This window comes from Protomyctophum parallelum (genome assembly GCF_964188405.1).
Source record: "Protomyctophum parallelum genome assembly, chromosome: 17".
Lineage (NCBI taxonomy): Eukaryota > Metazoa > Chordata > Actinopteri > Myctophiformes > Myctophidae > Protomyctophum > Protomyctophum parallelum.
In genome coordinates, this window is record NC_139719.1 from 7,065,343 (window position 1) to 7,076,275 (window position 10,933).

The 10,933-nt window shown below is 38.1% G+C and overlaps 1 protein-coding gene across 1 annotated transcript in view; it reads right to left on the bottom strand.

Annotated features, from left to right (window-relative positions):
- The window catches only part of LOC310874993 (nucleolar transcription factor 1-like), a 499,750-nt gene that overhangs the window by 445,461 nt on the left and 43,356 nt on the right, over nucleotides 1-10,933 (bottom strand). The gene's annotated exons all lie outside the window — the stretch shown is intronic.

Below are 10,933 nucleotides of genomic sequence, written 5' to 3' on the forward strand. Positions count from 1 at the left end.
TAGCAGTTTAAACCGGCACACTTCTACTAGGTAGGGAGGATGGGGGAAGATGAACCGTCGGGTAAGTTGAACCACCCCCTGTATCTTTAAAACTACACACATGAGTTGTCATGTGACCTCAAAATCAGGACACACCCACCATTTCAACCTGACTGTGAAGATGAGAGACACATGGACAAAGTGGAAAGTACATTTATACACAAAAAAGTGTTTTTTGCTGGTCAAAGTAAAAAAAATAACTTTTCTGGAATAATCATTTTTATATTAAAGCAAAAGCACCCAGGTCTAAACTTATATATCATGCATGTTGGTGATATACCAATGTATAAAACCCATGTGAATCATTTAGCTAAACATTATCCTGGAGCATTAAGCTAGCCATGTTTTGTCAAAAAGTGGCCATGGGGCAAGTTGAACCAATTCCTTGGGGTAAATTGAGCCAATTTTCTTAATGTGAATCACCATTCATATTTTTGTATTAAGTATTAGCTACTCAAATTATACTGAATGACCTTTAATTTGGATGTTTGCAAATGTTTGCAAATTTGCTATATTGTATTAACAATATTGCAAATATTATAAGGTTCTGAATAACAAACTTTATTTAATTGTCTTTATATTGTTTAAATAATAAATAAACAGATAAATAAGACTATTTGCAAAAGGGAAAACTGTTATTAAATTATTTTCAATACGTGAATACATTATCTGTTCAAGTTTAAGCTCTTTACATTAAAATATCATGTGGTTAAATTTTGGATCAACTTACCCCTTACCTGGGGCAAATTGAGCCACTTTTTTTTTTTTTTTGAAAAGGTCATATTTTCATGGCCCTTTGTCATAGCTGCTTACTCATCATTTCAATTGATAGAGGACATCCTGAAATATGTGTAGATCATTAGATTTGACTGCCATCTCATTTTGCCTTGCTTCCAGGACAACTTAAGTAAAAAGTGGTTCATCTTCCCCCATCCTCCCCTATACTACGGATATCATTTGACTTATCCGCTGGGCCACTGAGGCACACAATCAAGGTGAATTTCTGGGCTGCACACTGAGCCACTGGTTCCAGACAATTCACACTGCTTTTTTGTTTGTTTTCTTCTTCTGAAATCGGTCTTGAAAATAAAAGTATGAGTCGGGTTTGAACCCACCATCTCCCGATCATGTGGCAGTGTTCTAACACACTGAGCCACTGGTTCCAGACAATTCACACTGCTTTTTTGTTTGTTTGCTTGTAAGTGACACATCCAGAATGTATTTTTCAATGTATTGTTAGTTCTTAAACATAAATTCATACAGTTCATGCCCCAGTGAGATCAGTTTGAGAGTCATACGGTTGTCTGTACCTCATTTCAACTGCAGAATCTCAGGTTTGAACCAGGAACCTTCAGATCTACAGTCTAATGCTCTCCCAACTGAGCTATTACAGCTTGCAAGTATCACATCCAGTATTTATTTTTACATTGACTGTTACTTGTTACTTCTTAAACAAAACAACTCATAAAGTTTTTCACCCAGTGAGATCAGCCTAAGAGTCATAGGATTTTCTGTACCTCATTTCAACTGCCGAAAGCCTGGATTGAACCAGGGACCTTTAGATCTTCCATCTAATGCTCTACCAACTGCGCTAATTCGGCTTGTAAGTGTCACATCCAGAATATATATATTTCAATTGATTGTTAGTTCTTAAACAAATAAACTCATACAGTTTTCCCCCAGTGAGATCAGCCTGGGAGTTATACAGTTTTCTGTACCTCATTTGACCTGCTGAAAACCGGTTCCATTTGTACACTGTCAAAGTAACTAACTTAATACTATCAACATCTATCTATTCTATAGTCCCTCTAAAACAGTGGTTCCTAAACCTTTTCTTGTCAAGGACCCCCACATTTACACTTTATTAACCCGTGGAACCTGAACCTGAACCTGAACCTGAACCTGAACCTAACCCTAACCCTAACCCTAACCCCATAAGAGAAGATTGTTACGGATCTAGCAGTGATCTAGAATGATCAATTATATTAATAAAACGTCCAAAACTGTGAAAATTAAGAATATGAAGTTGAAGAATCACTATAAATCTAAAACAGGTCAGAGTATTTGATCCAGTTGTAAACAAGGAAGTGGTCCGGGTTTGATTGGAGGAGACAATGTAAGGAGCCCTAGGATTGGCTGAAGGCGGACCGATCTGATTGGCCAAGGAATCTGTCAATCAGAATGATTGGCAGGTCAAAAACCAGCACCTTCCTACTGAGTGTGTCGGCTAGCACAATTCTACAAGGAACTCTACAGATATCTTGTGATTTATCCACTGGGCCACTTTTTTTTTTGACCATGGGCTTTAACCCATATCGTACGGCATACTATAGCACGCGGTTTTTCTACATTTTTGAGGATTTGAAAAAAATGAAAAAAAATAAAACATGGGTTATAGCCCATCGGTTTTTTTTTTTATTGTTTTTTTTTTTTTACCTCGTTTTTCATCATTTTTGACCATGGGCTATAGCCCATAGCCCATGCCGTACGGCATACTATAGCACGCCATTTTTCATCATTTTTGAGGATTTGAAAAAAACATGGGTTATAGCCCATCGTTTTTTGATAAAAAAAAAATATATATATATCCTCGTTTTTCATCATTTTTGAACATGGGCTATGGCCCATACCGTACGGCATTCTATAGCATGCCGTTTTTCATCATTTTTGAGGATTTGAAAAAAATGAAAAAATGAAAAAAACGATGGGTTATAGCCCATCGTTTGTTTATTTGTTTTATTTTATTTTTTATCCTCGTGTTTCATCATTTTTGACCATGGCCCATACCGTATGGCATACTATAACACGTCGTTTTTCATCATTTTTGAGGATTTGAAAAAAATGAAAAAAACGATGGGTTATAGCCCATCGTTTTTTGATTTTTTGTTTTTCATCATTTTGGACCATGGGCTATAGCCCATATCGTACGGCATACTATAGCACGCCGTTTTTCATAATTTTTGAGGATTTGAATGCAAATTAAAAAAATTAAAAACGATGGGTTATAGCCCATCGTTTTTAGATTTTAAAAAAAAATAAATATCCTAGTTTTTCATCATTTTTGACCATGGGCTATATCCCATATCGTACGGCATACTGTAGCACGCCGTTTTTCATCATTTTTGAGGATTTGGAAAAAATGAAAAAAACGATGGGTTTTAGCCCATCGTTTTTTGAATTTTTGAAAAGAGAATTGAACCCTTTACCTGTGGCTCCCAAGGACAGCCTCTCATCAGACTGAGCTAACTGCTGGATACTACTACAAAGCTTTTTTGTTTGTTTTCTTCTTCTGAAATCGGTCTTGAAAGTAAAAGAGTCGGGTTTGAACCGGCACACTTCTACTAGGTATACTACGGATATCATTTGACTTATCTGCTGGGCCACTGAGGCACACAATCATGGTGAATTTCTGGGCTGCTTTAAAGTTGTCCTTCTAGAAATCAGTGTGCAAAGCAAAGTGTCACAGTTATGACTAATGTGGGATTTGAACCCTGGACCTGTGGCTCCCAAGGACGGCCTCTCATCAGACTGAGCTAACTGCTGGATACTACTACAAAGCTTTTTTGTTTGTTTTCTTCTTCTGAAATCGGTCTTGAAAGTAAAAATATGAGTCGGGTTTGAACCCACCATCTCCCGATCATGTGGCAGCGTTCTAACACACTGAGCCACTGGTTCCAGACAATTCACACTGCTTTTTTGCTTGTAAGTGACACATCCAGAATGTATTTTTCAATGTATTGTTAGTTCTTAAACATAAACTCATACAGTTCATGCCCCAGTGAGATCAGTTTGAGAGTCATACGGTTGTCTGTACCTCATTTCAACTGCCGAATCTCAGGTTTGAACCATAGACTGTAAAAAATATGGACAAAGCGTTCCCCGGGTCTAACATGAACGTAAAATGAAGCCTGTAATAATATGCTAATTCCTGATGTAAGTCGCCATCTTTGGTACCAGCTGGCCATTGGCTGGCTCCGTTTTGTATACCAGCTGGTCATTGGCTGCCCAGACAACGAGGCGGGACTTCCCCCCTTCTTCTCCGTTGGTTTTTATTTTGACTCGAGTGGGAGGGGAATCCCGATCATAGACTGTAATGGTAGCCACGCCCCTCAGAACATACGCGATGTTTTTTTTTCTTTATGGTCATTTTTTTAATTAATGGGACCATAATTTTCCAAAAAGAATATTATGACATTAGAAATGAGACTTTAAACTAGTGACTGGAAGAAGAAAGTATTCATGACCATGTTTATTAAGGTAATACAGTCTAGGTGAAGTTGGGCCAAAATACATGGGCCTCTATGGAGCTATGGGGCTTTTTGGGTCCGGTCCAGCGCCACAACAGGCCATTATATGAACTACCGATTTCAAATGAGGCTTCACGAAATATCTGGCTGACTGCCCCCCTGGTTTGAACCAGGAACCTTCAGATGTACAGTCTAACGCTCTCCCAACTGAGCTATTACGGCTTGCAAGTATCACATCCAGTATTTATTTTTTACATTGACTGTTACTTGTTACTTCTTAAACAAAACAACTCATAAAGTTTTTCACCCAGTGAGATCAGCCTAAGAGTCATAGGATTTTCTGTACCTCATTTCAACTGCCGAAAGCCTGGATTGAACCAGGGACCTTTAGAGCTTCCATCTAATGCTCTACCAACTGCGCTAATTCGGCTTGTAAGTGTCACATCCAGAATATATATATTTCAATTGATTGTTAGTTCTTAAACAAACTCATACAGTTTTCCCCCAGTCAGCCTGGGAGTCATATGGTTTTCTGTACCTCATTTGACCTGCTGAAAACCGGTTCCATTTGTACACTGTCAAAGTAACTAACTTAATACTATCAACATCTATCTATTCTATAGTCCCTCTAAAACAGTGGTTCCTAAACCTTTTCTTGTCAAGGACCCCCACATTTACACTTTATTAACCCGTGGAACCTGAACCTTAACCTAACCCTAACCCTAACCCTAACCCGAACCCCATAAGAGAAGATTGTTACGGATCTAGCAGTGATCTAGAATGATCAATTATATTCATAAAACGTCCAAAACTGTGAAAATTAAGAAAATTAAGTTGAAGAATCACTATAAATCTAAAACAGGTCAGAGTATTTGATCCAGTTGTAAACAAGGAAGTGGTCCGGGTTTGATTGGAGGAGACAATGTAATGAGCCCTAGGATTGGCTGAAGGCGGACCGATCTGATTGGCCAAGGAATCTGTCAATCAGAATGATTGGCAGGTCAAAAACCAGCACCTTCCTACTGAGTGTGTTGGGTTTGAACTAGCACAATTCTACAAGGAACTCTACAGATATCTTGTGATTTATCCACTGGGCCACTTAGCTTTGAGGATTTGAAAAAAATGAAAAAAACGATGGGTTATAGCCCATCGTTTTTTGAATTTTTGAAAAAAAGAATATCCTCGTTTTTCATCATTTTTGACCATGGGCTTTAGCCCATATCGTACGGCATAATATAGCACGCCGTTTTTCATCACTTTTGAGGATTTAAAAAAAAATGAAAAAAACGATGGGTTATAGCCCATCGTTTTTTGAATTTTTGAAAAAAAAAAAATATTCTCGTTTTTCATCATTTTGGACCATGGGCTATAGCCCATATCGTACGGCATACTATAGCACGCCGTTTTTCATAATTTTTGAGGATTTGAAAAAAATAAAAAAATAAAAAAAACGATGGGTTATAGCCCATCGTTTTTTTAATTTTTGGGAAAAAGAAATATCCTCGTTTTTCATCATTTTGGACCATGGGCTATAGCCGTACGGCATACTATAGCACGTCGTTTTCATCATTTTTGAGGATTTGAAAAAAATAAAGAAATGAAAAAAGCGATGGGTTATAGCCCATCGTTTAAAAAAAAAAAAAAAAAAAAGGTATCCTCGTTTGTCATCATTTTGGACCATGGGCTATAGCCCATATCGTACGGCATACTATAGCACGCCGTTTTTCATCATTTTTGAGGATTTGAAAAAAATGAAAAAAATGATGTGTTATAGCCCAATTCAATTCAATTCAATTTTATTATAGTGTCAAATCACAACAAGTTGTCTCAAGACACTTTACAACCAACAAAGTTCCACCCAGAGCAAGCAATATTGCGAATTTGCGACAATGGTAACGAAAAACTCCCCTTTAGGAAGAAACGTCAGGCAGAACCCGACTCTAGGGTGGGCGGCCATCTGCCTCGACCGTGTTGGGGGGGGTAGAGGGAGAGAGAGAGATAGACAGAGAGAAATAGACAGAAATAGACAGGTGGGCTCCGTGGAGGGGTCTGGTCCACATCTGGTCGAGGTCGAGCTCTGTGAGGCCGGGTCCGGGTCACACTTCTGGACCATGGGCTATAGCCCATATCGTACGGCATACTAGCACGCCGTTTTTCATCATTTTTGAAAAAAATTAAAAAAAACGATGTGTTATAGCCCATCGTTTTTTGAATTTTTTATTTTTTTGTATCCTCGTTTTTCATATTTTTTTTACCATGGGATATAGCCCATATCGTACGGCATACTATAGCACGCCGTTTTTCATCATTTTTGAGGATTTGAAAAAAAAAAAGAAATGAAAAATCATTAAAAAAAAAAAAAAAAAAAAAAAAAGTATCCTTGTTTTTCATCATTTTGGACCATGGGCTATAGCCCATATCGTACGGCAGATGTGTTATAGCCCATCGTTTTTTGAATTTTTGAAAAAAATAAATTATTTTTCATCATTTTGTATGTAGGACTAGTAGCATGCCAAAGTTTGTGCTATTGCCATAGAGAATGCATTGGGCGTTTAAGTTAAATAACTCAGAAACTATAAAACATTTCAAAGTAAAAAGTTCCAGCATGTGTCTCCACAGTAAGCTGAATAATAAAAAGTGTGAATGGAGTTTCTAGGTGAAAGTGATTTTTGACGTGCTAATGTCTGCCATTGAGCCCCATTGTAAATTTGAAAGCACTATATCATATCATCATATTATAATTAAACGAATGTCTGTGTGTCCGTGTGTGTCTGTCTGTCAGAAACATTGCCGTAACTCATTAATGCCTGCTCCAATCACTCCCACTTTTCACACAGGCATTGACCATATGAATATGGAGGGCGTAACGAAGCCCTTTTTTCGATTTGACACATTAATGATTATTAATTTATTTATTAGTCAATTACAAACGCACCCAGGCGCAGTACCCTTCACGGCCACAGGGGGGGGCAAATATCTCACAACGGGTAAGGACTAGTATCTAAAACTATGAAACATTTCAAACCGTAAGATGAACCTAAGTAGGCTAGAATGGGGAATGATGAAAAACGGCATGCTATAGTATGCCGTACGATATGGGCTATAGCCCATGGTACAAAATGATGAAAAACAAGGATAAAAAAAAAAATCAAAAATTCAAAAAACGATGGGCTATAACCCATCGTTTTTTTCAAATCCTCAAAAATGATGAAAAACAGCGTGCTATAGTATGCCGTACGATATGGGCTATAGCCCATGGTCCAAAATGATGACGTTCTCTCTAAGGCAACATACTTAAAAGTATAGCGGTGTATGAGAATGGGTGTTGCGGAGGATGAGAAACATTAGCATGTTTTGCTAACAACAGAGAAGCCTACATACTTACACCTAGCAACCCCATTCTAGCCTACTTAGGTTCATCTTTACGGTGGACATGTTTGCCTGAAAAGGAATCTTTGAAATGTTTCATAGTTTTAGAAATATAGTGCTTTCAAATTTACAATGGGGCTCAATGGCAGACATTAGCACGTCAAAAATCACTTTCACCTAGAAACTCCATTCACACTTTTCATTATTGTGGGCTCGCCACAGCGAGCACACACTAGTTACTCTCAGTTTATATTTATTGTGGGCTCGCCACAGCGAGCACACACTAGTTATTGCCAGTTTATATTTATTGTGGGCTCGCCACAGCGAGCACACACTAGTTACTCTCAGTTTATATTTATTATTGTGGGCTCGCCACAGCGAGCACACAATAGTTATTGCCAGTCTATATTTATTCCGCTTCTTTATTCCGCCGTTTCTTTTGGCACCTAACTACTTCCACATACTTTATGCTAGAAATTTAGTTCAAACTTCAAACTGTTCAGCTCTTTGCAGTCATTTATGCTAACATTTGAATTTTTACAAAGTTTTATACTTTTTATACTTTTTAACTTTTTAACTAAATATTCATTTTACACGCATGTTCTTTGGTCATTTTGTAGCCACACATGTCCTCTTTCACACAATGTGACCACCAAAGCACAGAGACATACAGAATGTGAACTACGGCCTTTTAAGTGACACAAATACAGTCAAGCTGCTCATTGACCTCCATTGTAAAATTCTTATGAGGAAATTATCGCGATGACAATTTTTAACTCGCTCTTATAACCACATTTTCGATCGTACCAACACCACAATCGCACATGGTGTACCTCAATATCTCAGGCCACTCACAGCGATAGAGCAATTTGTTCGGGCATAGTTTCCCCCCATTCAGGACCATTGTAAAATAGCCGATCTTCAAGTTCATAGCGCGCCACTCCCAGTCATAGTGCTGGGCTGCTGGCAGTCTTTTACACTTCCACAGCTGAGACATATAAGGGCTTAATTACAGGGCTGAAATTAAAGTTACAAGATCTCAATGAGTTGCTCTGCGATACCTTGTGGGCTTGTAGGTCTGCTATTTGTGCAATTGGATGGCCTTTACACAGCTCTCGCAAGCGCACGCACGCACGCACGTTGCACGCCTAAAGATAGGCCTATATGCTATTTGAACCTTCTTTTTACATGTAAAAGTATGCTATTTCTGTTTAGCTCATGAATGCTTTTATATGTATACTCCATTGGATTGACTCTTTTTTTTCATTTTCTTTTTTACCTTTTCTTAATTCATCAAGTATACATTGTAAAGCATTATTCATACATTACAAATCATTAGTAGACAGTAATACTTTACTTACTTTATTCTGCCACTTTTTGGGCATCGTACTACTTCCACATACTTTATTCCGCTTTATGCAGTTATTTATGCTTATTCTTTTTACCAATTTTTATACATTCTTTTTAAAACTTTTCCTTCAGCTTTAATACATTTTCTACTTTACATTATATACATTGCGTCTTTTGGCGAGCCCACGCAGTTTCTGCAGGGAACTGCTTTCTAATTTAACTTAAACGTCCAATGCATTCTCTATGGCAATAGCACAAACTTTGGCATGCTACTAGTCCTACATACTTAAACCTACCAACCCCATTCTAGCCTACTTAGGTTCATCTTACGGTGGACATGTTTGCCTGAAAAGGAATCTTTGAAATGTTTCATAGTTTTTGAAATATAGTGTTTTCAAATTTACAATGGGGCTCAATGGCAGACACTGGCACGTCAAAAATGCACTTTCACCTAGAAACTACATTCACACTTTTTATAATTCAGCTTACTGTGGAGACACATGCTGGAACTTTTTACTTTGAAATGTTTTGTAGTTTCTGAGTTATTTAACTTAAACGCCCAATGCATTCTCTATGGCAATAGCACAAACTTTGGCATACTAGTCCTACATACTTACACCTAGAAACCCCATTCAAACCTATTTAGGTTCATCTTACGGTGGACATGTTTGCCTGAAAAGGAATCTTTGAAATGTTTCATAGTTTTAGAAATATAGTGCTTTCAAAATCAAATTTGAGAAATTTATAATGGGGCCCAATGGCAAACTATGGCACGTAAAAAATAATCACTTTCATGGTTTGCCTGTCTCTAGCTTAATCAGTGACATCACAAAGATGTACTCTGCAAGCCATAGGTCTTCGTGATGTCATTGATCACATGACCTCAAGTTCAGACCTCCAGTTATGCCAAACAGAAGGGGAGGGAGGGAGGGGGGTGGGATCAACATTTCCAACAGTAGCAGAATAATAAAATGTTCCACAATGGATTGTACTAAACAATCATTTATGAACTGTATCATCATCAACACTGAGCGTTAGCCCTAGAATCTGTGCTACTACTGTACATAAATTTCATATTTTTCCAGAATACACAGCCATAGATCCGTCTATAGACTTACGGTCCGTGTGTACTCACTCAATAAATAATTCCAAAGATTTGGAGTCAGATATCCTCTAGTTTCATATCCATGTGAAAGTTCTGGCAGAAAATGTGTGTTAGGTCAAATATCTCAACTTTTCCACGGGATTCACACAGACACCATTCTCTCCGGGAGAGGGGCCCAGAATGACAGCTGGACTGAATTTACCAAAACTTCCTCTGAGTCTGATCAACACAAATGTCATCACAACTTGACCAGGGAAGCACAAATGTTTTGAGCACACAATTGGCAGGTGGTGTGATTAATTACCCGATACCAGCTGTAATTGTGTGCCCCAAACATTTGCGCTTCCCTGGTCAATTTGTGATGACGTTTGTGGTGATCAGAGGAAGGTAAATTCGGTCCAGCTGTCATTCCGGGCTCCTTTGCATTTTGTACAAAACGGGCCATTCCTGAAAAGTTTGGAAGCCAATATTGTCATGATCACATGACTATAGATACCGATTTGCACGAGATTTGGATAAAATCGGAAGGAGTAATTTAATAAAATGTGTTTTACATAAGTCTCGGTGGCACTATAAAGACTATTTACAGTTTTACACAGATCATGCAGTTATAGGTAGAAACACCAAGGGGGCAGTTATAGCGCTACTATGAGGCTGTCAAGTGGCATTTCTTCCTCTGGCTAATGGGAATGTGCATGCAAAATGTCCCTCAAATTGCACTCTGTGTTCATGATTTGAGGCATTTTGTTCAAAACGGACCAATCCTGCAAACTTTGGAAGGCAATCTTTAGCCAATGGGGATGGAATATGGGTTAGTGGACAG